The sequence below is a fragment of the Pristis pectinata genome, chromosome 32 (genome assembly GCF_009764475.1).
Source record: "Pristis pectinata isolate sPriPec2 chromosome 32, sPriPec2.1.pri, whole genome shotgun sequence".
In the NCBI taxonomy this organism is placed as follows: domain Eukaryota; kingdom Metazoa; phylum Chordata; class Chondrichthyes; order Rhinopristiformes; family Pristidae; genus Pristis; species Pristis pectinata.
The window spans coordinates 4672077-4698765 of record NC_067436.1 but is presented as its reverse complement, the minus strand read 5'-3'; the positions used below and the strand labels follow the sequence as shown (position 1 = coordinate 4698765).

The following is a 26689-nucleotide window of genomic DNA, read 5'->3' as shown; positions in this document are numbered from 1 at the left end:
GTGATTCCCTCCACTGTGGTAATACCCTTCGCTTAACTTTTGTTTGTCAGTTTATTTCAGAACTGTGTGTTTTCCAGTTTGTCCTGGATACTGCAGAGTGAACAGAATAGGCAGCCTCACTTGTAGGTCTGTGATTTTTTTTTCCATGACAATATCACTTTCAGTGAATTCTCAAAGGTCAAGTTCACCTCTGGTAAGAACTCTGTCTGAATCCTGTCCTCACTGATTCTGCACACTAACCCATCCCTCGGCATCTAAGAGATTATACTGCTATAGTTACAATCTTCCAATAACTTCCTCAAATCAGATACAAACTCTATCTCCATTTCATTGGGATTCTTAACTGTGAATCAAATTTAAATCTTTGCAAGATCTGACTTGGCTTTGGATTGAAATGATTATTAACAACTCTACCAATTCCTTAATTCTTTTTTATTACCAGATTTCAGGCTCAGCAGATTTCTCATTGAACCGTACCTGGGGCCACCACCATGCTCATTAGGAGAGACCTCAGTTTATTTTCATCAGCAGTCTCAGTTGCAGGGAAGAAATGTGACAGTACCTCACAATATTCCTCTCATGCCTGGATTGGCAATCAACCTTACTGTTGTGGCCACTTTCCTTGCCTTCTTTATTTTTTAAAATGATTCCTCCCCCGCTTTTTCTGAAAAAGAGTTTCTTTTCAGTCCTACTTGACTTCCAGAATAATTTTCCTCATTAGCACTAGGTTATATCTTAACACACAAAAAAGGTGATATCTGCATTTCATCTTTTAGTAAGTTCATTCGTTTTCTTCAAGCCTGCTGAGTGCACATGTCTGCAAGCACCGTCTGTAAGGAGATGAATCAAAGTGGCACCTGCCAAAGATCAAAACGATGATGCGAAATAAGCTCCCAAAAGAATCATGACCCCTCCTGGCTGGGGGTAGAACAACGAGCAAATGTACATACTCAGTTTTATCTACTACACAAGTTGTATACACTCATTGTGTCACACCAGGGCAAAAAGGCTAAATTGTTAATTCTAACAACCAGCCCAAACTAGTTCTACAGAAGCCATACTCACTGACAGAGATGGATTGTAGGGTAAAAGAAATCCAAAAAATTGCATATGTCTGAAATTCAATAAAAAATGGAAATGCTGGAAACATTCAACAGGTCAGGCAGCATCTGTGGAGGAAGAAACAGTTAACATTTCAGATGGTAGACAATTTGCCAGACCTGGGGAAGAGAGAGAGCAGTTCTTCCAGTCCAGAGCACTGCATTTGGTGTTCAGCGGGTGGTCTCCTCCATGCTGGAGAAGCCAAACTCAGATTGGGTGGTTGCTCCGCCGAGCATCTACTTTCGGTCAATGGAAGTCATCCTGAGCTTCCCGTTACCTGCCACCTTAATTTTCCATCCCACTCCCACTCTGACCCATCAGTCTGTGGTCTGCAGCACTGTTACAAGGAGGCCCAATGCAAGCTTGAGGAAGAGCACCTCGTCTCTTATTCGGGCATGTTCCAGCTTCCAGTCTCAATATCGTACTCTCTAACTTTAGGTAACTCCCTCTGTTGCGGAAAAGAGGTTACACGGACCCGGAGGGCATCTGCTTTAGAAAGCCTTTATTGTAGCATGATATCCTGGAGAGCTCAGGCTCCTAAGAGCGGAGTTCTGAAACTCTGCTCAGCAAAGGATTACACTCATTTTTAAAATATACGTGACAACAAAAAAATTTACACAAATACAAAAGTTTCCCAGCATGTTCTAGGCGATAACCTGAAGCAAGTATCAGCTTATAAGTTACTCTGCCTGCAGCGTTAGGATAGATTATGAAACAATGATTCCAGAGAAAGACAAGTTCCCATGCCCTTCCTTGAGAACAAGCAAGCAAGCAAGCTAGATAAGGTTAGTTAGTTGGCAGTTAATCAAGGACAGACAGCTGTCAGTAGAAATTGTTTGACCCTCTTAATAATGCTTTAAGTTTTCTTCCACAATTCCCTCCTTGTTGATCTTTCAGATCAACATTCCTCATATGGTATTTCCTCTTCCTCATAAGGAGGGTCATATCCAGAGGGGAAGGGTCTTTCTTTCTTTGGGTACACCTCTTCACCCCACCAGTGTTCCTTGCTAGATTTATCTCTTACCATTTGGGGTACCATAGAGACTTCAGGGCCAGATGAAACTTTCTTCATTAACTGACTACAGCATAACTTCAGTGCTCCACATGCGCAACAGCCTAAAACACATATCATGGCCACTATTATAATTCCATGTGTGATCCGGCTTCCCCATCCGGAAAACCATCCCCATATTCCTTCCCACCAAGACCCTCCACTATTAAAGTTTTTGCTTTGTTCTCCTACCTTCCTAACCTCCTTTGTCTTTTCCGTTATGTGCTGTCCTAGATCTGTTATATTTTCAGAAGCATCAGGAATGTAAGTACAACACTCTTTTCCTATCATAGCACAGGTGCCTCCTTTCTCAGCTAATATAAAGTCAAGAGCCATACAATTCTGTAAAACTGTCTGCCTTATAGCGATCATTTCAGTGGTTATGCCGTATACTTGGGATTGGGTTTCTTCAAGCACTTCAGTAGTATCATTAGCTAGTTCTTCCAAAGCAGCAGCTAGTTTAACCATTTCAGTAATGGTTCGACCCATTCCATACATGGGGAACATTATCATGCCAAATCATTCGGCTTTGGATATTCCCCTACGGGTTCGAGCCCAATGGGGGTGCTCTTTGGGATGGCCCATGACCCTTAGATGGGCTACTAAATAGGTTAAGTAGCAACCTTAATAAGCACCCTTATCCTCCTTGGGTGTGATTGTCCTGCCTTCACCCCCGGAGTCGGGTAGCTCTCCAGGCAACCATGGGTAAGCCCTATTCCCACATATCCAATAAGTTCCATTTATTGGTCTAAGTCCTCCTCCCCAAATCCCGGTGGTTCCTGCAACCGTTCATGTGGTATTAACCCACTTAGTACAAGTACTATTCCCCAACTGGTACGGGGCACTGAAGTTGTCATTACAATAGCAGGTAGTGTTCACCGGCGCAGGAGGAGGATCTACCTTAATACCCTATTTTAATTTCGAGGAGTCCTTGGGGGGTGGCCGAAGGTACCACCCCTCAAAGCAACAAGGGAAGCACTGATCCCTGCCCCGGTCCTGGGTGCAGTTGGCATTTTTTCTGGTGCCATTTTTGTTTCTGGTGAACCATCTAATGGATCGTGTCTCATTCTGGGTGAGGGGTATCACTGAGATTGGTATCATCTTTTGTCCATGTTGGGGAACCTCTGCGCATATCCAGCAGGCTCCCTGCCTCACCTGTCTAGCATATGTATGACATAGGGACAAGAAGGTGTTGGAGTGACTGCTGCCTGCGACTGAAACCAGCCGTCCCACTATCACCAACCCTCCTAACCACTGCATCTTTTCCAATATCTTCTGCAGATATTGTGTAAATGTCAGTCAGCGTTCGATGGATGATGCTTTATGCATCTAGCGGCGTGAATCCAATCTTCTTTCCCGTCGACCTTCAGAGCCATTTGGGTTGTTAGCAGCACAGTGTAGGGTCCCTTCCACCTAGGAGAGAGGGAATCTTTATTAAGATTTTTGACATATACCTGATCTCCTGGTTGGAATGCGTGTATAGGGGCATTTCCAATGAGCGCCTGCGCTTGTCTCATCCTCTCGTGTAATTCAGCTGCTGTTTTACATATGGCCTGTGCATAGGCCAAAGTTTGCTCATCATTCCATATTAGGGCCAATTTTTTTGGCACATACTGGAGGTCTGGCCCCTGTGGTCATTGGGCATTCCATGAGGGCTTCATGAGGCGTCACTCCTGTAGCTCTATTCTTCCTATTTTGCATAGCGTACAACACTATAGGGAGAGCTTCTGGTCATGACAAGCTATTGTCCTGACACACTTTGGATAGGGCATTCTTCAATTCCCCATTCACCCCTTCCACTATCCCCGAGGACTGAGGCTGGTAGGGAATATGCAATTTCCATTGAAATCCCATGGCCTGCACTAAATCTTTCATTATCCTGCCAGTAAAGTGAGTACCTCGGTCACTGTTTATTCCCACGGGTATTCCATATCTCGGTATTATTTCCTTCCACAATATTTTTACCACTGTTCGAGCATCATCTTTTCGTGTGGGGTAGGCTTCCACCCATCGGGTGAACATGTCCACAATTACCAACATATACTTATATCCCGAGGCTGGGGGTGTTAACCCGATTTTGAAGTCCCACTTCCGTCTGCTGTAAATCACACAGTGCCACAGGTTAATTCAAACGCGTTTATTTAGCAATATATCACTAGGGAGAAACCTCCTTACTCTCAGGCAGAGTCCGCGGCGGGGTTCTCCGAGGTACAGAGGGGGCAGACAGTAATTTATACAAACATTGTCACGCACACTTTAATGAGTCAGGTGCCGGAGCTCTTGGTTGAGCAGGAAACGGACAAAGGGCTACTGCAGATGGACAGAGAGCAGCCTCACACCCCAGGTTCAGCTAATTGTTTTGCAATCGGGTGAGACAAAGGCTGGTATCGCCTTCATTATTTGAGACAGCCTTCCCATTTCCCATTAAGATTGACCATCATCTCCATAGTCAAACATAATGGGAATCCAATTAAGTTCCAGACACAGCAATTATCGCACAGCGCTCAGCCCAGGAAAGCAGTGATGTGGCTGTTCTAGCCTGAAGGACACTTTTTAAATCAGTATTTCGAGCAGCCATAATTCTCATCCGTCTTAAGATATGAATACAGTTATAGTTTATTAATCCTACACCTCCTCAGGGGCATATGTACAAGATCAATCTGCAAATTTTCAAAGGGCATTTTAGGCATCAGGAGTTGATCATACTTGGCTGCCCCCGGTCCTTGGTTATTTTGCTGACAAGTCATACAAGATCGAGTGATTTTCTGTATGGTTGGGGTTATGCCGGGGGCGAACCATTGTTGATCAATTGCATGTTGCATCCCTCCTTTGCCCGTGTGTGCCTGTGCAGGCACTAAGCGACACCTGGGCAAAAGCAGGTTTCTTGGACATACCACCCGCCCATCTGGGTGAAACCAAAATCCATCCTTATAGTGGCATTGTGCCTTCTCCCACGTCCGTTTTTCCTATGGACTAGAGTTCTGCTGTGTTGTCTGTAATTCAGAAGACTCTAAAACAGGAATGGGAGGGTTACTTGAGGCACGGAGGGCTTGCAGAACTGGTTTCTGTGCTGCTGCCACCTTTTTGGCTGCCTGGTCAGCGCAGGCATTCCCCTGGGAAATTTCGTCTGTTGCATTGGTATGTGCTTTGCACTTAATAATCGCTAGTTGCTTGGGTAACTGAATTGCCTCGAGCAAGTTTAACACTAGCTGGGAGTGTTCGATGGACTTTCCCGTGGATGTAATGAAACCTCTATTCTTCCATGTTTAGCCAAAGTCATGAACAACGCCAAAGGCATAGCGAGAGTCCATATATATATTGGCTGTCTGATCCTTAGCCAGTATACAAGCTCGGGTTAGGGCAAAAAGTTCTGCCGCCTGTGCTGAAGTGCCCTGACGCAACGCATAGGCCTCCACTGTCTGGTGTGGATCCACCACGGCATAGCTGGCAAGGAGTAGGTCATCTCTTGGCTTATGTGAAGACCCGTCAGTAAAGAGGATCGTCCGGATTTGGCAAAGGGTCCGTCCTCAGATCCACTCTGGGGGAAGTGGAGTGCTGTACCACAGCAATGCAGTCACGCTCGTCTTCCTCTGAGGGCTCCTGCACAAAAGTAGCAGGATTGACTGCGGGCGATCGGCAGTAAGTATAGTTCGGGTGTGATAGCAAAATCACTTCATATCCTGTGCGTCGAAAGGAGGTAAAATGTTGTGTCGCAGCTGAGTTTAAAAGCAGCATAACAGCATGAGGCACTTGCACTTCACAGGGGTGGTCGAGAACCAGTGGCAAAGACTTCTTGACCATGATGGCTGTTGCTGCTACTGCGGGGAGACAAGCAGGCGTCCCCAATACCACTGCAGGGAGGGCTGTAGAATAGTAAGCAACTGGTCTTTTCCCACCCCCATGATTCTGGGTGAGTACTCCGGTGGCGAACCTTCCTTTTTCACAGACATTCAACTGAAAAGAGCGTTCATAGCTGGGGAGCCCCAAGGCTGGAGCTGTTGTTACAGCTGCCTTGAGAACCTGGAATGCAGTTTCTCGCTCAGGAGTCCGCTCTACCTGTGCAGGTGCTTCCTTTGCAGTGGCGGTGCAGAGGACTGCATCATGTAGACGGTAATCGCGTATCCACTGCCGGCAATAGCCAACCATCCCCAGGAAGGAAAGAACCTCTTTCTTTGTTTTAGGCGGTGGTATCCGTAGGATGGCCTGTATTCAGTCCGATCCTATTTCTCGAGTCCCAGCCTTCAAAGCAAATCCAAGGTACCGTACTTGTGGCTGACAAAATTGTAGTTTAGATCTAGCCACTCTATGACCCTGGGCGGCTCGGAACCGGAGTAGGGTCCCTGAGTCTTTTACACAGTCTGCTAGGGTAGGCGACACCAACAAAAGGTCGTTGGCGTATTGTATCAATATGGAATTTCCTCCCAGGTGGCACTCTCCTAAGTCCAGTTTAACAGCAGCGGTGTACATGGCCGGACTTCCTGTATACCCCTGGGGCAGTCGAGTCCAGGTATACTGCTGCCCCTTGTACGTGAAGGCGAACAGATACTGGCTATCCAGGTGGTGGGGAATAGAAAAGAAGGCAGAACACAGGTCGACCACGGTGTAGACAGTAGCATCAGATAGAATGGATGAAAGATTCAGGTACCATCAGGGCTATGGGAATTACAATGTTGTTTACAGCTCTTAGATCCTGCACAAAGCGCCACTCATTAGGCCGTCCAACTTTGGGTATAGGCAGTATTGGTGTGTTACAGGGGCTGACAGTAGGCTTGAGAACCCCCTTGTTGGAGCAGAGAGTCTATTACCAGGACTATGCCTTCTTCTGCCTCGGGGGCCAGTTGATACTGTCTGACAAATGGTAATACAGCATTCTTTTTTAGCTTGACACAGTGGTCTTTTGCACTAAGTGCTCAGCCTACGTGTGTCTTGTGAAGGGCCCACAAGTCTGCATTTACTATTTCCAGTGCTAAGGGGCCCGTAGAGCCTGGCGACTCAGGCGGTTGCTGTCGTTGGAACTCAGTTAGGGGTCCTCCAGCTGGCAGGAAATTCCGGGAAGATATACTCTTCCTTCTTCAGGCCCGTACCATTCGAAATTCCCAATGTGGTTGATAATGGGGGCAGATTGTAACCGTTTAATCATAGGGCCTATCTGTTTCGCCGGATAGGAGGGCCGCATGGCAAGAGTCAAATGAGGTACTGATTCAGGTCTCAGGCGGAACAGGGGTTGCTGCTTTGTGGTCTGGCGTACTGGGATGCCCAGTCCTTCCTTCCCAAAATAGAGATAAGGTTCTTGGGTGTATCTTAGTTTTTTGCCCTTCATGAGTGCCTGCCTTCTGTCTGTATTCAGGATCATCTTCCATTGTGTACCAGGCGGTGCAGCGTAATCGGGAGTGGTGTTGTACCACTTGTAGTAAGCCCCACAAAGCTTCAGTGTGAGCCGATAACATCAGCTTCTCGAGTTCTTGTCTCAATCGGCACACCTTAACTGTATAGGGGTCGCCCTCCAGTTGCCAGCAGTATAATATGGGTTCGAGTTTAGGGATATTAACTGATGTGTCCGGGGCGAGGGTACTTCCACATACATGCCCTGAGGGGTGCAGTAAATAGTGCCTCCCAGTTTGCACAGAATCAAGCGTCGCAACAGGGGCAAGGGAGTAGTTTTGGATACGATCAAACTTTCTTCTATTTGACTGTCTCTCAGAGACAAAGCGACCTTCTCTGATAGGGGTTCTGTCAGGGGAATGCCGGCTACTCCTACGGTTACTACCCTGTTCTGACTTAGGGGTAATCCCAGGGAGGGGGGTACAGGGTAGGCCCAGTGTCCACGAAGGCTCGCAAATGAGTGTCTCCTATTCTAAGGGTTACCATGGGTTACATTTCGGAGTCTTGGGAAAGTGATATAACTGCTCCCTGCACCACCACCTCCCCTGGGCCCCCCTATTCTTGTGGAAAAGGTGGTTGTAGGTGAAAGAGCACCTCCTCTTTCATTCTGTTCGATTGGCTTTACGGGTTCTCGGCAAGGGCTGCTTCGACATTCCCTGGCCCAATGTCCCTTCTTTCCGCAATTCCAACATATTTCTTGGGATCTGTCCCTTCTTTGTCCCCGAGGCTGTCCCCCTTTTCCATTTTCCCTTCCTTTCTCTTGCCGATAAAATTGTGTCTGATGTGTCTTAGGGCCAACTCGAGGACCAACAAAGAGTCCTTCTCGATCCATATTTACCAAAGTGGTCACTATCTGACTCCAGTTCATAGCTTGCCAATCCAGATTTCTCATTTTAAAGGTCTGTGCCTGTTGGGGCAGCATGCAATTGAGCAGTGTCTGAACGGCCAGTGGCCCATTTCCTTCCAACAGGACCCGTGCATATTCCTCCCGTGTATTTCTAAACCGAGCTATAAAATCAGGGGCTCCTTCATCCTTCCTCTGTAGGCATCTAGTCACTTCTCCTAAGTCCCCATGTAGTTGTGCTGCCCTCATAATGGCCTCCTTCCCTCTATAGGCCAGCCAATGACCCAGGGATTCGTTACCTTGTTGAGCCTGATCATCATTTGTACGCCAATCCCCATTTTCCCCGGGCGGAACCTGGAATGTATCTTTCAGAGCCTCCCAGGAACTTCCACAGGCACATTTCAACAGGGTTTGTAAGTCACCCAGGAGAGGTGTATAAATTTCACACATTTGTTCCAACCAATTAAGAAATGCTGCTGGTCTTTTTATAGAATTAGGGGCTTCAGCCACCATGGCTCGTGCTTCTGCAGGAGTCCATGGCTTTAATATTGCAGTTTCTCCTATCATTATCTTTGGAGCCTGAACTGTCAGAGAGGTGGAGGAGTCAGCGACCGCTCGTTGAGCCATACTTCTGGTTTGTACCCCTTCCCCCAGTTCTGCCTCCCCGCCTTCCCCTACCCTCGCTCCTTGTTCGGGTTCACCAGCTCTTCCGGCAGGAGCTAAAGGCGCCGCTTGTCCCTGAGTGCAGTTATTTTGCTGACGCCAGGCAGCCACCATCTCTATTACCTCGTCCATCACTCCATCTGGAATGATATTAGGACTATAATCTTTCCTTCTTTGAGATACCATTTGAGGTATCTGAGGGTATAATGGTACAGGGGCTGGTGTTGTGGGATAGGGTGGCGGGGCGGTTGGAGATGCTGGGCCTTGCTTCTCGTCAGGTCCTGGTGTGAAAGGGGGCTCCTCCTCCTTTTCTTTCTTTTTTGTTTAGGGGGTTGGTGTCTCTTTGCCACCTCCATCCATTTCTCAAAACATCCCATCATATATTCAAAATCCCACTTAGGGTCCCCATTCCCATTCGCTACCTTATCCCACCAGGTCTGTATCAAAGGGATTTTAAAGCTTCCTCCATACGGCCAATCTCCCTGTGACCAGCCATACAGGTCGTTACTAAAAGTTACAGCGTATCGGTCGTCACTTGTTTCCCAAATTACCGCGTCTGCTGGTGACCCCGGAGGCACCAGAGGATCTCCTACCTTCTGCTGAGCTTTCTTCACAGTTTTTACCCGTTCCTCCATTTTCTTACTTACTTTCAAGGCCACTTGCGATCTTGCTTGTCGGGGCGGGGCTGCAGGAGCAGCAGAAGCCGCTTGACCGCCGACACTTCCCATTGTCTGAAAAAGAACACAATTATGCTGCATGCTCAATTATTTCCCCCAAAAGCTTATCTACAGCGCTCACCGGTGTTTGGAGTTTCCTCAGCAGCCCCTCCATTCCTTTGTTAACAGTAGGCCGTCCCCCTTTCAGCTAGGATGCCTTGTAACGGTAGCTACCTTTCCTCTCCAACATGAGAGGTGTTAGGCTGTCCCCCTTTCAGCTAAGACACCTCTGGCCATCCCCCTTTCAGCTAGGATGCCAACTAACCAAACTTGGAGAGTACCTTTCTCCGCTTGGGTTCTTTTCAGGGATCCCGCTAAAGTGTCCGTCCAGTAGTTCCTCCCCAACTTGGAAGGTGTTAGGACACTAAAAGGATCCCATCCTCGTCGCCAATCTGTCACGGAAAAGAGGTTACACGGACCCGGAGGGCGTCTGCTTTAGAAAGCCTTTATTGTAGCATGATATCATGGAGAGCTCAGGCTCCTAAAAGCGGAGTTCTGAAACTCACTCATTTTTATAGTTAAAATATACATGACAACAAAAAAATTTACACAAATACAAAAGTTTCTCAGCATGTTCTAGGTGATAACCTGAAGCAACTATCAGCTTATAAATTACTCTGCCTGCAGCGTTAGGATAGATTATGAAACAATGATTCCTGCGAAAGACAAGTTCCCATGCCCTTCCTTGAGAACAAGCAAGCAAGCAAGCTAGATAAGGTTAGTTAGTTGGCAGTTAACCAAGGACAGACAGCTGTCAGTAGAAATGGTTTGACCCTCTTAATAATGCTTTAAATTTTCTTCCACACCCTCTGTTGGTATCAGAACTGACCATTTCTGCTGTCAACATTTTGGCTCAGTTTTTCTCTTTCTAACAGTATAGAAGTGGCCTGCTGAATATGTCCTCAGCCATGCTGTGAGCGACACGTTCCACAGACAAAGAAGCATAATGGGTTTCATTTTAAGTCACTTGGTCTCACCACCTCAGAGATATTTCCTTTGTTTTACCCATCCAGCCCCCCTCCACCTCCCCTGCTATTGAAAACTAACTTGTTTTCTCTCTTTCCCCATTCTGACGAAGGGTCTGTCCAGGAAATGAAATGTTAATTGTTTCTCTTTCCCTGGATGATGCCTGACATTGAATATTCCCAGCATTTCTGTTTGTATAAGGACTGAAAGGTGTCGGGATGTGATAATAAAGGACAAGATTTTTGCAACTTCTTTGGTTCCTTTCACATCTGCAGGTGTCCCAAAGTGTTTTACACCCAATGAAGTATTTATGTAATGAAGTTACTGTTGTATTGTAAGGTGTGGACAAGATTTGCTCTCAGAAAGCCCCCACAAATAGCAAGGCTGAGGTTTGTGTATAAATAAAGGTGAGAACACTTTTTAAAGACCTTCTGAGGTGCTGTATCCACTATATCCAATGCACAGAATGCTGTTGTCATAACTTTATTTTTGATTGGTAATTGGTTTATTATCGTCACGTACTGAGGTACAGTGAAACACTTTGTTTTACATTCCATCCATACAGATTATTCCATCACAGCAGTACACTGAGGTAATACAAGGGAAAAACAGCAACAGAATGCAGAATAAAGTGTTACAGTTACAGAGAAAGTGCAGTGCAGGTAGACAATAAGGTGCAAGGCCATAACGAGGTAGATCATGAGGTCAAGAGTCCATCTTATTATACAAGAGGTCCGTTCAGTAGTCTTATAACAGTAGGATAGAAGCTGTCCTTGAGCCTGGTGGTATGTACTTTCAGGCTTTTGTATCTTCTGCCCGATGGGAGGGGGGAGAAGAGAGAATGTCTGGGGTGGGTGGGGTCTTTTATTATGTTGGCTGCTTTACTGAGGCAGTGAGAAGTGTAGACAGAGTCCCCATTGCCAACAATTGATTAATATGACATTTGATCTTAGACAGGAAAGCACATCACTCCCCCTCCTAACTGGCATAAATGTAACAGTCTAACCTGTGGTTAGAAAAGTTTTCAAAGCTTTCCTATGGTTGTTTCTGAGAAGGTTATTATTCTCATTGCAGAATGCTGATTGGTTCTTTCAGAAGCTGATAGCACAGTTTTATACTTCACCATTTAGTAATGTGTTAATTTTATAGAACCATAGAACAATACAGCACAATACAGGCCCTTCAGCCCACCATGTTGTGCTGACCTTCAAACCACACCTAAGACTATCTAACCCCTTCCTCCCACATATCCTAAATTCCTTCCTATGCTTATCTAACAATCTCTTGAACTTGACCAACGTATCAGCCTTCACCACCACCCCAGGCAGCACATTCCATGCACCAACCACTCTCTGGGTGAAAAACCTCCCTCTGACATCTCCCTTGAACTTCCCACCCATCGCTTTAAAGCCATGCCCTCTTGTATTGAGCATTGGTGCCCTGGGAAAGAGGTGCTGGCTGTCCACTCTATCTATTCCTCTTAATATTTTGTACACCTCTATCATGTCTCCTCTCATCCTCCTTCTCTCCAAAGAGTAAAGCCCTAGCTCCTTTAGTCTCTCCTCATAATCCATACTCTCTAATCCAGGCAGCATCCTGGTAAATCTCCTCTGCACCCTCTCCAACGCGTCCACACCCTTCCTATAATGAGGCGACCAGAAATGGACACAGTACTCTAAGTGTGGCCTAATCAGAGTTTTGTAAAGCTGAATCATTACTTTGCGGCTCTTAAACTCGATCCCACGGCTTATGAAAGCTAACATCCCGTAAGCTTTCTTAACTACCCTATCTACCTGTGAGGCAACTTTCAGGGATCTGTGGATATGAACCCCCAGATCCCTCTGCTCCTCCACACTACCCAGAATCCTGCCATTTACCTTGTACTCCGCCTTGGAGTTTGTCCTTCTAGAGTGTACCACCTCACACTTCTCCGGATTGAACTCCATCTGCCACTTCTCAGCCCAGATCTGCATCCTATCAATATCCCTCTGTAAGCTCCGACAGCTCTCCACACTATCCACAACACCACCGATCTTTGTGTCATCTGCAAACTTGCTAACCCACCCTTCCACCCCCTCATCTAAGTCATTAATAAATATCACAAAAAGTAGAGGTCCCAAAACCGATCCCTGTGGGGACACCACTAGTCACAGCCCTCCAATCCGAATGCACTCCCTCCACCACAACCCTCTGCTTTCTACAGGCAAGCCAATTCTGAATCCACACGGCCAGGCCTCCCTGGATCCCTTGGCCTCCGACCTTCTGAAGAAGCCTACCATGTGGAACCTTGTCAAATGCCTTACTAAAATCCATGTAGACTGCATCTACTACACTACCCTCATCAATCTTCCTGGGCACCTCCTCAAAGAACCCTATCAGGCTTGTGAGGCAAGATCTTCCCTTCACAAAGCCATGCTGGCTGGCCCTAATCAGTCCATGATTCTCTAAATGCTCATAGATCCTATCCCTAGAATCTTTTCTAGCAGCTTGCCCACCACAGATGTAAGGCTCACTGGTCTGTAATTCCCCGGACTCTCCCTACTACCTTTTTTGAATAAGGGAACAACATTCGCCACCATCCAATCCTCCGGTACCATCCCCACGGACAACGAGGACTCAAAGATCCGAGCCAACTGTTCAGCAATCTCCTCCCTCGCCTCGCGAAGCAGCCTGGGGAATATTCCATCAGGCCCTGAGGACTTATCTGTCCTAATATTTTCTAACAGCTCCAACACATCCTCTCTCTTGATATCTACATGCTCCAGAACATTACCCTCACCAACACTGTTCTCAGTTTTATATAATTTTTTTTTCATTCTGATTAGTTGTGCAAAATGACATTAATTTGGAGACAACAGGCATCTTTGGAGCTGTTTCTCACAACTCTCTGTCCTTGGGATTTTTCTCTCCTTATTTCAGTACATGGTACAGTAAGTGGTTAGCAAGTATTTGCTGTGAATAGCCAACAATGCCATTATCATTACATCAGGCAACAAGCAGGATGATAGAAAAACTAGTACGATCTTGGTCTGGTTCTCACCAGACAATCCTATTCTCAGAATGCAGCAGTGTGACTGAGTACTAGACAGTGTGGGCGTTGGCAAGGCCTGTGTTTTCACAATAGTAATGATGTTTGGCTCTGGACAGACTGCATAATACATGCGTCTGGTCCCACAACATTGTGGTTGACTTTTAACTGTCCCCTGGAATTGGCCATCGAGTCACTTAGTTGTACCAAAGATGGGCAAGGAGTCAGGTCAGTGATACCTAGCTTTCCAAGAATGAATTTAATGGATTATTTCTCTTGGTACACAGCCTTAGGAGCAGTAACAGTTGGGATAGTGCTATGTGTGTTTGGTATGTAGCCTTTCTGATTTTCTCGGGTCATTGAAATTAATAGTTGGAAAATTGGTAGCCCTATGATTTTAACATCTCCAGACCCGTCCTCCTGGGAGCCAGAACTCTGTTCCCCGACTGCCAATTGATAATGTTTATCACAAAATATTTGAAATGTCAAGATAATTGTAAACAATCTATGGAGCACAAAACTGAGATAAACTGGTCTCAAACAGGGAGGAAAATGAGAAAGAAAGATGTATGAATTAACTTGTTTTTCATGCTTTAGAGCCGACTCATTATTTTTGAATTGCAGTTGGCTGTAAGGTATGCAGTGGGTGAAATGTCCTCAGCCTAGTCCCAGATGTGACAGACCAGTTAATCTGTTTTATTAGAACATAGGACATTACAGCACAGTACAGGCCCTTCAGCCCACAATGTTGTGCTGACACTTTATCCTCCTCTAAGATCTATCTCATCCTTCCCTCCCACATACCCCTCCGTTACTCTATCATGTGGCTATCTAAGAGTCTCTTAAATGTCCCAAGTGTATCTACCCCCACAAGCTCTGCCGGCAGTGCGTTCCACGCACCCAGCACTCTCTGTTTTTAAAAATTTACCCCTGACATCGCCCTTATATCTTCCTCCAATCACCTTAAAATGACGCCCCCTCATGTTAGCCATTGTTTCCCTGGGAAAAAGTCTGATGTTGATTGAGAGATAAGTATTAGAGAAATCTACTGCTGTTCTCCTAAAAAAAAATCCAGTGAAATCTTTTTTTTAAGTCTGCTGTTAGGTTAGATAACTGACCCAACAGATGACAGCTCCGCAATACGGAGTGAACCTTGATTTTATGCTCTGGAGTGGGACTTGAGCCCACGACTGTTCCAGGGACATTTGCCTCTTAAGCTTGCAAATTTTTGAATGGATTCCCAGCAAAGATGTTTCTGAGTCAATTAATTCTTTCCCACAGCAGCCGGATTGTTTGGGAACAGAACCACAGCCAACTGCCTCACCCCTTAGTTTCTGAATCTGTGGCTCTGGTTTTTGCAACGGTTTTTGTGACTTAACCCCCTCCCACTTCAGCTCTCCTGCAAGGAGGATTGTCTCAGCTTCCTGGCAGAATTGAAGTCCGTTAACCCAGGGAGAAGATCCCAGTGCATTTTTCTTTGATGAACTGCAGGCAATTTCTCCCAATATTTATCTCCCAACCAGCATCAATACATCTCCTCTGTACACTACCCAAAGCCCTGGTATCATTCTTAAAGTATTCGGGTACCAACTCCCTCTCCCAATGGCGCCAAGAATTGTCCTGGAGAAATCCAGGAGTTAATGGTTAATCTCTGGAGACCACAGAGTGCAACTTGGGAGAAAATTCATAAGGGCATTAAAACATTTGCATCTTTCCATTTTTTTTCTGAACAATCTTTATTTGTTGGTTTAAAAAAGTGTTGGAGAGGTGAAAAAGAGGGGAGGAGGGAGCTGCTTGAATGGGCAGGCATGCAATTGGGTGGCGACTTCTCTAGGAACGTGCCCAACGTGTGCTGAAGCAGAATTGGACAAATCTCCAGCAGAGGCCTAAGCAGAGATTTATGAAGGTTTAGTTTACTTTCCTTGCTATTCTATCCTACAGCTCTATTTATAAAGGTTTTGAGACATTGAATGCATTTTCTAACAGTTTTCCGATGTCACCTGCCACCTTCAAAGGTGTGTCCATGATCACTCATCTGGTCACTTCAGCTGAGCACCAGGTGCAAGGTCCACTTCCTCCACCCGCTCACCTGGTGTTGTGAGGTTAACAAATGACTTCACCAGTTCTAGGGTTTTTCAAGACCATGGCCAAGGCTGATGGGGAAAGTGTGAGTGATTTTAAAACTCTTCCACTCATCCAACTGTGATCGAGGGTCAGGTTGTCCCTCTCTCTGGTGTATAGAACCAGAAATCTTGTCAGTGCCGAGAGAGGCACATCATTTTTCCAAGTCCATAGCTCCCTGAAAGCAGCTACACAGGTTGATAGAGCAGTAAAGAAGGTGTATGGCATGCTTACCTTTACTAGTCGAGGCATTGAGTTCAAGAATTGGGAAGTTGCAGCTTGATAAAACTCTAGTTAGGTCGCATCTGGAGTATTGCATCAATTTTAGTTGCCCCATTAGAGGAAGGATGTGGAGACTTTGGAGAGGGTGCTGCCTGGATTAGAGGGCATGTGCTATGAAGAGAGGTTAGACAAACTTGGGTTGTTATCTCTAGAATGGTGGAGGCTGAGGAGAGACCTGATAGAAGTTTATAAGATTATGAGGGACTTAGATAGAGCAGACAGCTGGTATCCTTTACCCAGGGTTGAAATCTCTAATACTAGAGGGCACACATTTAAGGTGAGAGGGGATAAGTTCAAAGGAGATGTGTGGGGCAAGTTTTTTTGCACAGGGAGTGGTGGGTGCCTGGATTGTGCTGCCAGGGGTGGTGGTGGAGGCAGATACAGCAGGGACGCTTAAAGAGGCTCTTAGATAGGCACATGAATGTGCAGGAAATGGAGGGATATGGACATTGTGTAGGTAGAAGGGATTAGTTTAGTTGGGCATTTGATTACTAATTTAATTTGTTCAGCCACAACATTGTGGGCCGAAGGGCCTGTTTCTGTGCTGTACTGTTCTGTGTTATATGTTCTGTTGCTGAGTGGTGCCTGCACTATCAGAGAGTGGCTGAAAGTCCCCAACTCTCTTCTCTGCAGCCAGTTCCCCACTGTTCCCCACTGTTTGCGGCGCATTTCCCCACTGTCAGTCTGGTCCGCAGTGGCACTCTCACCTTAAATCTGTGCCCTGTAGTTCCCTACCCTGGGATAAAGACTGCAACCATTCACTTTATCTATGCTCCTCATGATCTTATAAACCTCCATAAAGTCACCTCTCAGCTGCCTACATACTCGGGAAAGAAGCCCCAGCCTATCCAGTCTCTCCTTATAACTCAATCCCTCCAGTAATGGAACATCTTTCTGAATCGTTTCTGCACCCTTTCCGGCTTAATGACATCCTTCCTATGGCTAGCCGACCAGAACTGCACACAATCCTCCAAATGTGGTCTCACCAATATCTCGTACAGCTGTAACATGATGGCCCAACTCTCGTCCTCAATGCCCTGACCGATGAAGGCAAGCGTGCCAAATGCTTTCTTCACCACCCTGTCTACCTGTGTCACCACTTTCAGGGAACTGTGTCCCTATGTATCTCTGTTCCGCAACACTCCTCAGGGCCCTGCTATTCACTGTGTAAGTCCTGCCCTGGTTTAACATCACAAAATGTAACACTTAGCACTTGTTCGAGTTAAATTCCATCTGTCGTTCCTTGGCCCACTTCCCCAGTTGATCGAGATCCTGTTGTAACCTTAGACAATCTTCTTCACTGTCCGCCACGCCACCAACTTTGGTCTCATCTGCAAACTTACTAACCATGCCACCTACACTAATTCACCCTGGATCCCATGTGACCTACCCTTCTGGATCAGCCTACCATGCGGGACCTTGCTAAAGTCCATAATTCATGGTAATTTATTGGTATTGGTATTGGCATTGGTATTGGTTTACCAGCCACCTTCTTCTCTGTGAATTTAACCATGCCAAAGGGGGATGCTGAAAGTAGATGTAAACTAAAGCAAAGTTAAAGGCTCACTAGAACCACCTCAGCTCACCTCAGCAGTTGGAGCCAGCTTTTGGAATGATGCTGTGCTAACAGTCAAAGAAACATGAAGAACAGGAGGAGCTTCCTGTTAAACATGGCTGACCTGCCCCTCACATCCTGCTTACTTGCCTTTCCTCCATTTCCCTCGCCATCCTTACCCAACCAAGAACCACTGTCAATAGCGAAGAGTCTCCAACCTGAATCACTAACTCAGTTTCTCAGTTTCATCATCACAGATGCTGCCTGACCTGCTGAGTGTTTCCAGCATTTTCTCTTTTTGTTTCAGATTTCCAGCATCTGCAGTGTTTTGACTCTCAGAAGCCACTGATGTTGAAAAGTAATTCTCACCCTCACCTCAAGTAAATATACATATCCCTTCTATCAATTATATAAAAATATGCATCCTGGTTTTGCCGTATATACAAGGATTATGTCCTGTTCTTAATTATGACTTTCTTGAGGAAATTCTCTGCAACTGCCCAGTCAAACCATTCTTGCATTTTAAACACAATTCAGCCTAATCCAGTAACACCGCCGATATAATTCATCTATAGAGAGCAGGAATAAAACTATTTGCATCATACTTACAGCCAGAATCATGGAATATCAATCAGACCTGGCCCAGTAACTTGACTAAAACCCAACTTGTTTGCAGACAGAAAACTTGTAAAATATGACAGGCTCATTAAGGTGCAGTTGAAATCCAGATGATGTAAGCTGTCTCATATAATGTCTGGTTAATAATTTTGCTGGGACAGATCTAGATAATTAATACCATTCGTATCCACCCAGACACAGACAGGGGCTAAACTAAGAACACAGGTGAATAACGAGTTTCAAATCAGACACAGGCTCCCCCTGCTTTGAATGGCCTTCCTTTATCTGAATTGAGTTTTTAAATGAAAGATATATAAAAAAAGGTAAAATCCTGCAGATACTATAAATTTGAAATAAAAACAGAAAATGCTCAAACCACTTCTGTAAATTTGACCCCAAAACCAGTGGGGGAATAAAATGTTAAAACCACAATCAGGCCTGAAGTCCCCACACCACCAGGTTCAGGAACAGCTACTTCCCTTCAATCATTCGGTTCTTGAACCAACCGGTGGCAGGCACGGTAGTGTAGCGGTTAGCGTAACACTTTACAGCTCCAGCGACCCGGGTTCAATTCCTGCTGCTGTCTGTAAGGAGTTTGTACGTTCTCCCCGTGTCTGTGTGGGTTTCCTCCGGGTGCTCCGGTTTCCTCCCACATTCCAAAGAAGTACGAGTTAGGAAGTTGTGGGCATGCTATGTTGGCGCTGGAAGCGTGGCGACACTTGCGGGTTGCCCCCAGAACACTCTACGCAAAAGATGCATTTCACTGTGTGTTTCGACGTACACGTGACTCATAAAGATGTCTAATCTAATCACAAGAGTTTAGCAGCACTACGGCCACTTTGATCACTTTGCACTAAAATGGACTACCTTTTTGTTCTATTTGTGATCTTCCTTGTAAAAAATTGTGTATAATTTATGTTCAATTTATGTTTTTCTCATGAATGCTGCTTATCTGATGCTATGTGCCTGAGATGCTGCTGCAAGTAAGTTTTTCATTGCACCTATGCACACATGTACTGATGCATAATGACAATAAACTCGACTTTGACCTTGACTTTGAGGACCCCTGCTCACCCTCAACCTGCCTCTGCTGCTCTGGTCCCTATTGTGTAACAGCGGCTTCACTGAGTGGAAATTCCTGAGGTTATAAAAAATAATCTTTAATCTTTCTTGCTTAAAGGAGATGGAATTTGGGGTGGGAGTGGTTGAGGATCGGGGGGCCATCCGTGAGTTGGTAAGGAGGCTGCATGCTTTCTCCAGTTTTATTTGTACTTTCTGCTGTCAAACCTGGCCACAGGAGAGGAGCTGGCCGACCTGGTGAGTGCCCCTCCAGCTTGGCTTGTTGTCTAGAAGGAGCCGAGATGACTCTTGACCTCACAATCTACCTCGTCGTGGCCTTGCACCTTATTGTCTGCCTGCACTGCACTTTCTCTGTAGCTGTGACACTTTATTCTGCATTCTGTTATTGCTTTTCCCTTGGACCTACCTCAATACACTGTTGTGATGAAATGATCTGTATGGATGGGTTGCAGAACAAAGTTTCTCACCGTATCTCGGTACGTGTGACATTAATAAACCATTAATAACAAACCAGGAGAAACAACCAGACCTCTCACCACTGGAATGCCCCCTCCCAAACATTGGCCCCACCCCTTCCATCCAACACCTGTAAACTTCTCTCTCCCATATCCCCAATTCCCCTCCCCTCTGCCCCATTATCACCATCTTTCTCCACACCCACTAATCCCCTCCCCTCCCCCTTCCCCCAATGTCGCACTGGGACATTAGCCTGGATCATGTATTCAAGGTTCCAGAGTAGGCCTTGAACCTACAGACGTCTGATACCTCTTTGCCTCTGTGACTCAGGCTAAAGCTCCACAAAGACTGGGACACAGCAACCCTGGTGGGTTTGTGTTCCCTCAGTATCAGGCCCCCAGCTCTACCTAACGTTGTTTATATTTCCGTGTGTGTTTTATCGGCCCAAGATGGGGGAACGTTGCCGGGGAGTGAATTGACTGATTGAAACTTGCTTCCCTTTTGTTTTCCAGCAAACCAAACGCTGGCACTGAACTGAGAGACACAAAGCCTTAAGATCACAGTGAAGTGCGTTATGTTTGTGTGGGGAATATGGACCATAATCATCCTCTGGCTTCTAGGTGTCCAAACAAATATACAAGACCATATAATAGGTGAGGCTCTCTGGCTCACTCTCTCGTCTGTCGGCATTGACAGTGGATGGTATTTGTACATTCCAATGCAGTACTTAAGGAAAGGTGCACTATATTCCCTTAATATTATCTTTAACTCTTTAAGACACCCTGAGGTCATACAAGGTGCTACGTAAATGCAAATTTGTTCTTTAGAGTCATAGATTTATACAGCATGGAAAACAGGCCCTTTGGCCCAACTTGTCCATACCGACCAAGTTGCCTAACTGAGCTAGCCCCATTTGCCTGCATTGGTCCATATCCCTCTAAACTTTCTTTTTCAATTAAAGTGAACATTCTCCCAAATCCCTGCTCTCTGTCATCTTCTCTCACTACCTCACAGACAGCGACCTCACCACCTTCTGCTATCCACATACTGCCCCCACCCCTTCCCCAACCCAACCACCCCTCGCTGCTCCAAACCCACCCATACTCTCCACCCTCATTCCATCCACCCCTCTCCAACTCACCCCCAATTCCAAACAGCGCTGCCACTCCACTCCACTCCACTCCACTCCACACCACTCCACTCCACTGCCACTCCACTCCACTCCACTCCACTCCACACCACTCCACTCACTCCACTCCACTCCACCTCCACTCCACTCCACTCCACCCCTCTCCACTCCACTCCACTCCACTCCACTCCACTCCACTCCACTCCACTCCTCTCCACTCCACTCCACTCCACTCCACTCCACTCCACCCCTCTCCACTCCACTCCACTCCACACCACTCCACTCCACTCCACACCACTCCACTCCACTCCACTCCACTCCACTCCACTCCACTCCACTCCACTCCTCTCCACTCCTCTCCACTCCACTCCACTCCACTCCACTCCACTCCACTCCACACCACTCTCCACTCCTCTCCACTCCACTCCTCTCCACTCCACCCCTCTCCACTCCACCCCTCTCCACTCCACTCCACTCCACTCCACTCCACCACCACTCCTCTCCACTCCACTCCACTCCACCCCTCTCCACTCCACCCCTCTCCACTCCACTCCACTCCACTCCACTCCACTCCACCCCTCTCCACTCCACTCCACTCCACTCCACTCCACTCCACACCACTCCTCTCCACTCCACACCACTCCTCTCCACTCCACACCACTCCACTCCACACCACTCCACTCCACCCCTCTCCACTCCACTCCACTCCACTCCACTCCACTCCTCTCCACTCCACTCCACTCCACTCCTCTCCACTCCACACCACTCCACTCCACACCACTCCTCTCCACTCCACACCACTCCACTCCACCCCTCTCCACTCCACTCCACTCCACTCCACTCCTCTCCACTCCACACCACTCCACTCCACTCCACTCCACTCCACTCCACTCCACTCCACTCCTCTCCACTCCACTCCACTCCACTCCTCTCCACTCCACTCCACTCCACTCCACACCACTCCACTCCACCCCTCTCACGACCACTCCACTCCACCCCTCTCCACTCCACTCCACTCCACTCCACTCCTCTCCACTCCACACCACTCCACTCCTCTCCACTCCACTCCACACCACTCCTCTCCACTCCACACCACTCACCCCTCTCCACTCCACTCCACTCCACTCCACTCCACTCCACTCCACACCACTCCTCTCCACTCCACTCACACCACTCCTCTCCACTCCACACCACTCCACCCTCTCTCCACTCCACTCCACTCCACACCACTCCTCTCCACTCCACTCCACACCACTCCTCTCCACTCACACCACTCCACCCCTCTCCACACCACTCCACTCCACTGCCACTCCACTCCACCTCTCTCCACACCACTCCACTCCACACCACTCCACTCCTCTCCACTCCACACCACTCCTCTCCACTCCCCTCCACTCCACTCCTCTCCACTCCACACCACTCCACTCCTCTCCACTCCACTCCACCCCTCTCCACACCACTCCACTCCACACCACTCCACTCCACACCACTCCACTCCATCCACTCCACCCCTCTCCACACCACTCACTCCACACCACCTCCAATCCTCTCCACTCCACTCCACTCCACTCCACACCACTCCACTCCACTCCTCTCCACTCCACTCCACTCCACACCACTCCACTCCACTCCACTCCACTCCTCTCCACTCCACTTCCACTCCACTCCTCTCACTCCACTCCTCTCCACTCCACTCCACTCCTCTCCACTCCACTCCACTCCACTCCTCTCCACTCCACTCCACTCCACACCACTCCACTCCACTCCACTCCACTCCACTCCACTCCACTCCACTCCACTCCTCTCCACTCCACTCCACTCCTCTCCACTCCACTCCACTCCACCCCTCTCCACTCCACTCCACTCCACTCCACTCCACTCCACACCACTCCACTCCACACCACTCCACTCCACTCCACTCCACTCCTCTCCACTCCACTCCACTCCACTCCTCTCCACTCCACTCCTCTCCACTCCACTCCACTCCTCTCCACTCCACTCCACTCCACTCCTCTCCACTCCACTCCACTCCACACCACTCCACTCCACTCCACTCCACTCCTCTCCACTCCACTCCACTCCACTCCTCTCCACTCCACTCCACTCCTCTCCACTCCACTCCACTCCACTCCACTCCACACCACTCCACTCCACACCACTCCACTCCTCTCCACTCCACTCCTCTCCACTCCACTCCACTCCACTCCACACCACTCCACTCCTCTCCACTCCACTCCACACCACTCCACTCCACTCCACCCCTCTCCACTCCACTCCACTCCACTCCACTCCACTCCACTCCACCCCTCTCCACTCCACTCCACTCCACTCCACTCCACTCCACTCCACACCACACCACTCCACTCCACTCCACACCACTCCACTCCACTCCACTCCACTCCACTCCACTCCACCCCTCTCCACTCCACTCCACTCCACTCCACTCCACCCCTCTCCACTCCACTCCACTCCACTCCACTCCACTCCACTCCACTCCACCCCCTCCACTCCACTCCACTCCACACCACTCCACTCCACTCCACTCCTCTCCACTCCACTCCACTCCACTCCACCCCCTCCACTCCACTCCACTCCACTCCTCTCCACTCCACTCCACTCCACTCCACCCCCTCCACTCCACTCCTCTCCACTCCTCTCCACTCCACTCCACTCCACTCCACTCCACTCCACTCCACTCCACTCCACTCCACTCCACTCCACCCCCTCCACTCCACTCCACTCCACCCCTCTCCACTCCACTCCACTCCACCCCTCTCCACTCCTCTCCACTCCACTCCACTCCACTCCACTCCACCCCTCTCCACTCCACTCCACTCCACTCCACTCCACCCCTCTCCACTCCACTCCACTCCACCCCTCTCCACTCCTCTCCACTCCACTCCACTCCACTCCACTCCACTCCACTCCACTCCACCCCTCTCCACTCCACTCCACTCCACTCCACTCCACTCCACTCCACTCCACTCCCACTCCACTCCACCCCCTCCACTCCACTCCACTCCACACCACTCCACTCCACTCCACTCCACTCCACTCCTCTCCACTCCACTCCACTCCACCCCTCTCCACTCCACTCCACTCCACTCCACTCCACACCACTCCACTCCACTCCACTCCACTCCACTCCACTTCACTCCACTCCACTCCACTCCACTCCACTCCACTCCACTCCACTCCACTCCACTCCACTCCACACCACTCCACTCCACTCCACTCCTCTCCACTCCACTCCACTCCACTCCACTCCACTCCACTCCACTCCACTCCACTCCACTCCTCTCCACTCCACTCCACTCCACTCCACCCCTCTCCACTCCACTCCACACACAGTCCTGATCCAGATCACCCACCAGACCACACTCACCCACCCTCCCCTCCACCAGTCTGGAGAACGGCAACCAAAGCTGACTGAGAGGAAGCCACACTGAAATCATTAGCCCATCAGAGGTGTGCTGCCTGTTATGAAGTCTGAACGATCCTTTTGCAGAAAGAATGAGAAATGGTCAATCTCATTCACCAGCAGAGTTTCCAAATGGATCAGGCTGACTGCTGGCTTAAACCCAATATTGGTCCACATTGACCACATTGATACGGCAGTTGCTCTGCCCAGGACCGCAAGAAACTGCAGAGAGTTGTGGACACAGCCCGGTGCATCGTGGAAACCAGCCTCCCCTCCATGGACTGTCTATACCTTTTGCTGCCTTGGTGAAGCAGCCAGTATAATCAAAGACCCCACCCACCCGGGACATTCTGTCTTCTCCGCTCTCCCATCAGGCAGAAGATACAGGAGCCTGAGGCCACATACCACCAGACTTAAGGACAGCTTCTACCCCACGGTGATAAGACTATTGAACGGTTCCCTTATATGATGAGATGGACTCTTGACCTTACAATCTACCTTGTTATGACCTTGCACCTTATTGTCTACCTGCACTGCACTTCCCTGTAGTTGTGACACTTTACTCTGAATTCTGTTATTGTTTTTACCCCGTACTACCTCAATGCACTGTGTAATGAATTGATCTGTACGATCGGTATGCAAGACAAGTTTTTTCACTGTACCCCGGTACAAGTGACAATAATAAACCGATTCCAATACCAGTGGGACGTAAGATCACTCAATCCATCCTGTCCCTTCCCAACCTGCTCCTCCTCTGTCCCTTTCTCTATCCAGGTCCTCCCACACACCTTCTTCCTTCCAAACCCCTCCCTCTCACACCCACTCCATTTGCCATCACCCACACACTCCTCTCACTGTGTCCCCTCCTCTACTGTTCCCCTCTCCCCTCCCCACCTCCCTTATTTGGTTCCACCCATCACTTTCCTCTCCTATCAGATTCTGTCACCTGCGGCCCTCCGTCACCTTCACCTATCACTTCTGGCCTCGATCACTGTCTTCCCCCTTCCCTCCTCCTGCTGCCTGTCATCCACCGATCACCTGCCAGCTCTTGCGCCACCTCTTCCCCTCACCTTTACACCGGCCGTCTCCCCTCTATTCTTCCAGTCCAGGTGAAGGGTCTCGACCGGACACGTCGGCTGTCCATTTCCCTCCACAGATGCTGCCCGACCCGCTGAGTTCCCCCAGCAGCTCGTGTTTTGCTCCCATCCATTTCCTGGTGAGTGATTTAGTTTAAAATTACCCTCTAAAATTCTAGAATTTTCAGTCAATGATTAAAGTAAGGACTAATGAATGTCCTGTCTGTATAAAAAGTGTGCGTCCATGTGTGCCTCTGTTTACAGACTTGCTGTCCATTCATTGAGATTCAAAGGTCAATCTTTTTTAATCACAGGATGTGGGTGTTGGTGATAAGGTCAAGGGGATTGGTCCCAAGTCCTGGAGAAGGTTGAAGCTGGCACACAAACACAGATACAGCTTCACATTCCTAGCCCTGTAGATGGTGGAAAGGCTTTGGGAATCGGGATAGAAGATCTTTAGAAAGAGTTCTTCTCATAGGAAGCAGAAATCTGAACTTCTTTTCAGCCCAACACATTAGGGAATACGTCCAATAATACTGTTAATTCTTTTCTGAGTAAAGAATACTGAAAATCCATTGCTATTAAACATTTTGAACTCATTATTGCTCATAAACCACAACAACTGAAAATTTTAAAAAAAACAGTTAAACATTTTTATATTGCTGCACACTTAACAGTTTCAGTTCCCATTTTGAGAATGCATTGCTGGCAGACCGTCAGGGTTCAAACACTTGTTGGAATATGTTGAGCAAAGCAGCAAGATGTTATCCAACTGGGAGAGCTACTTGTTACTTCCAAAACCCTGAGGCAATGTGGTGTCTGAACTCTGCAGACGGTTATGCATAGTGTAATGATGTATCTGTAGGCTGCAGCTCAGCATTCTCACCTCCAGGTCAGAGGGTCGAGAGATCAGGCCACACTCCAGAGGCTGAGCACCAAACCCTGGCTGATGCTGTAGTGCTCTGCTAGGGATGTGTGGTGTTGTCAGAAGTTGGGATGAAACAATAAACTGAGGCCACATCGACCCTGCTGGGTGGAGATTAAGATATCCGACTGAGTTATTCTAAAGTAGAGCAGAGGAGCCCTCATCAATACTTAACCCAGTCACCATCAATCAACAAACAGATTGTTTGCTCATTACCATGGGCCTTTTGTGACACCTTGCTGTGCATAAATTAGCTGCATTGTTGCATTATCTCC

The 26689-nt window shown here is 48.0% G+C and overlaps 1 long non-coding RNA gene across 1 annotated transcript; it reads right to left on the bottom strand.

Annotated features, from left to right (window-relative positions):
• Positions 1 to 1705: 1705 nt before the first annotated feature.
• Positions 1706 to 25611, bottom strand: LOC127585309 (uncharacterized). The gene is made up of 3 exons (XR_007958488.1): positions 25484 to 25611; positions 9689 to 9772; positions 1706 to 3565 (listed from the first exon to the last, which is right to left on the bottom strand). It is a non-coding gene; the product is annotated as an uncharacterized LOC127585309 (long non-coding RNA).
• Between the last annotated feature and the right edge of the window lie 1078 nt (positions 25612 to 26689).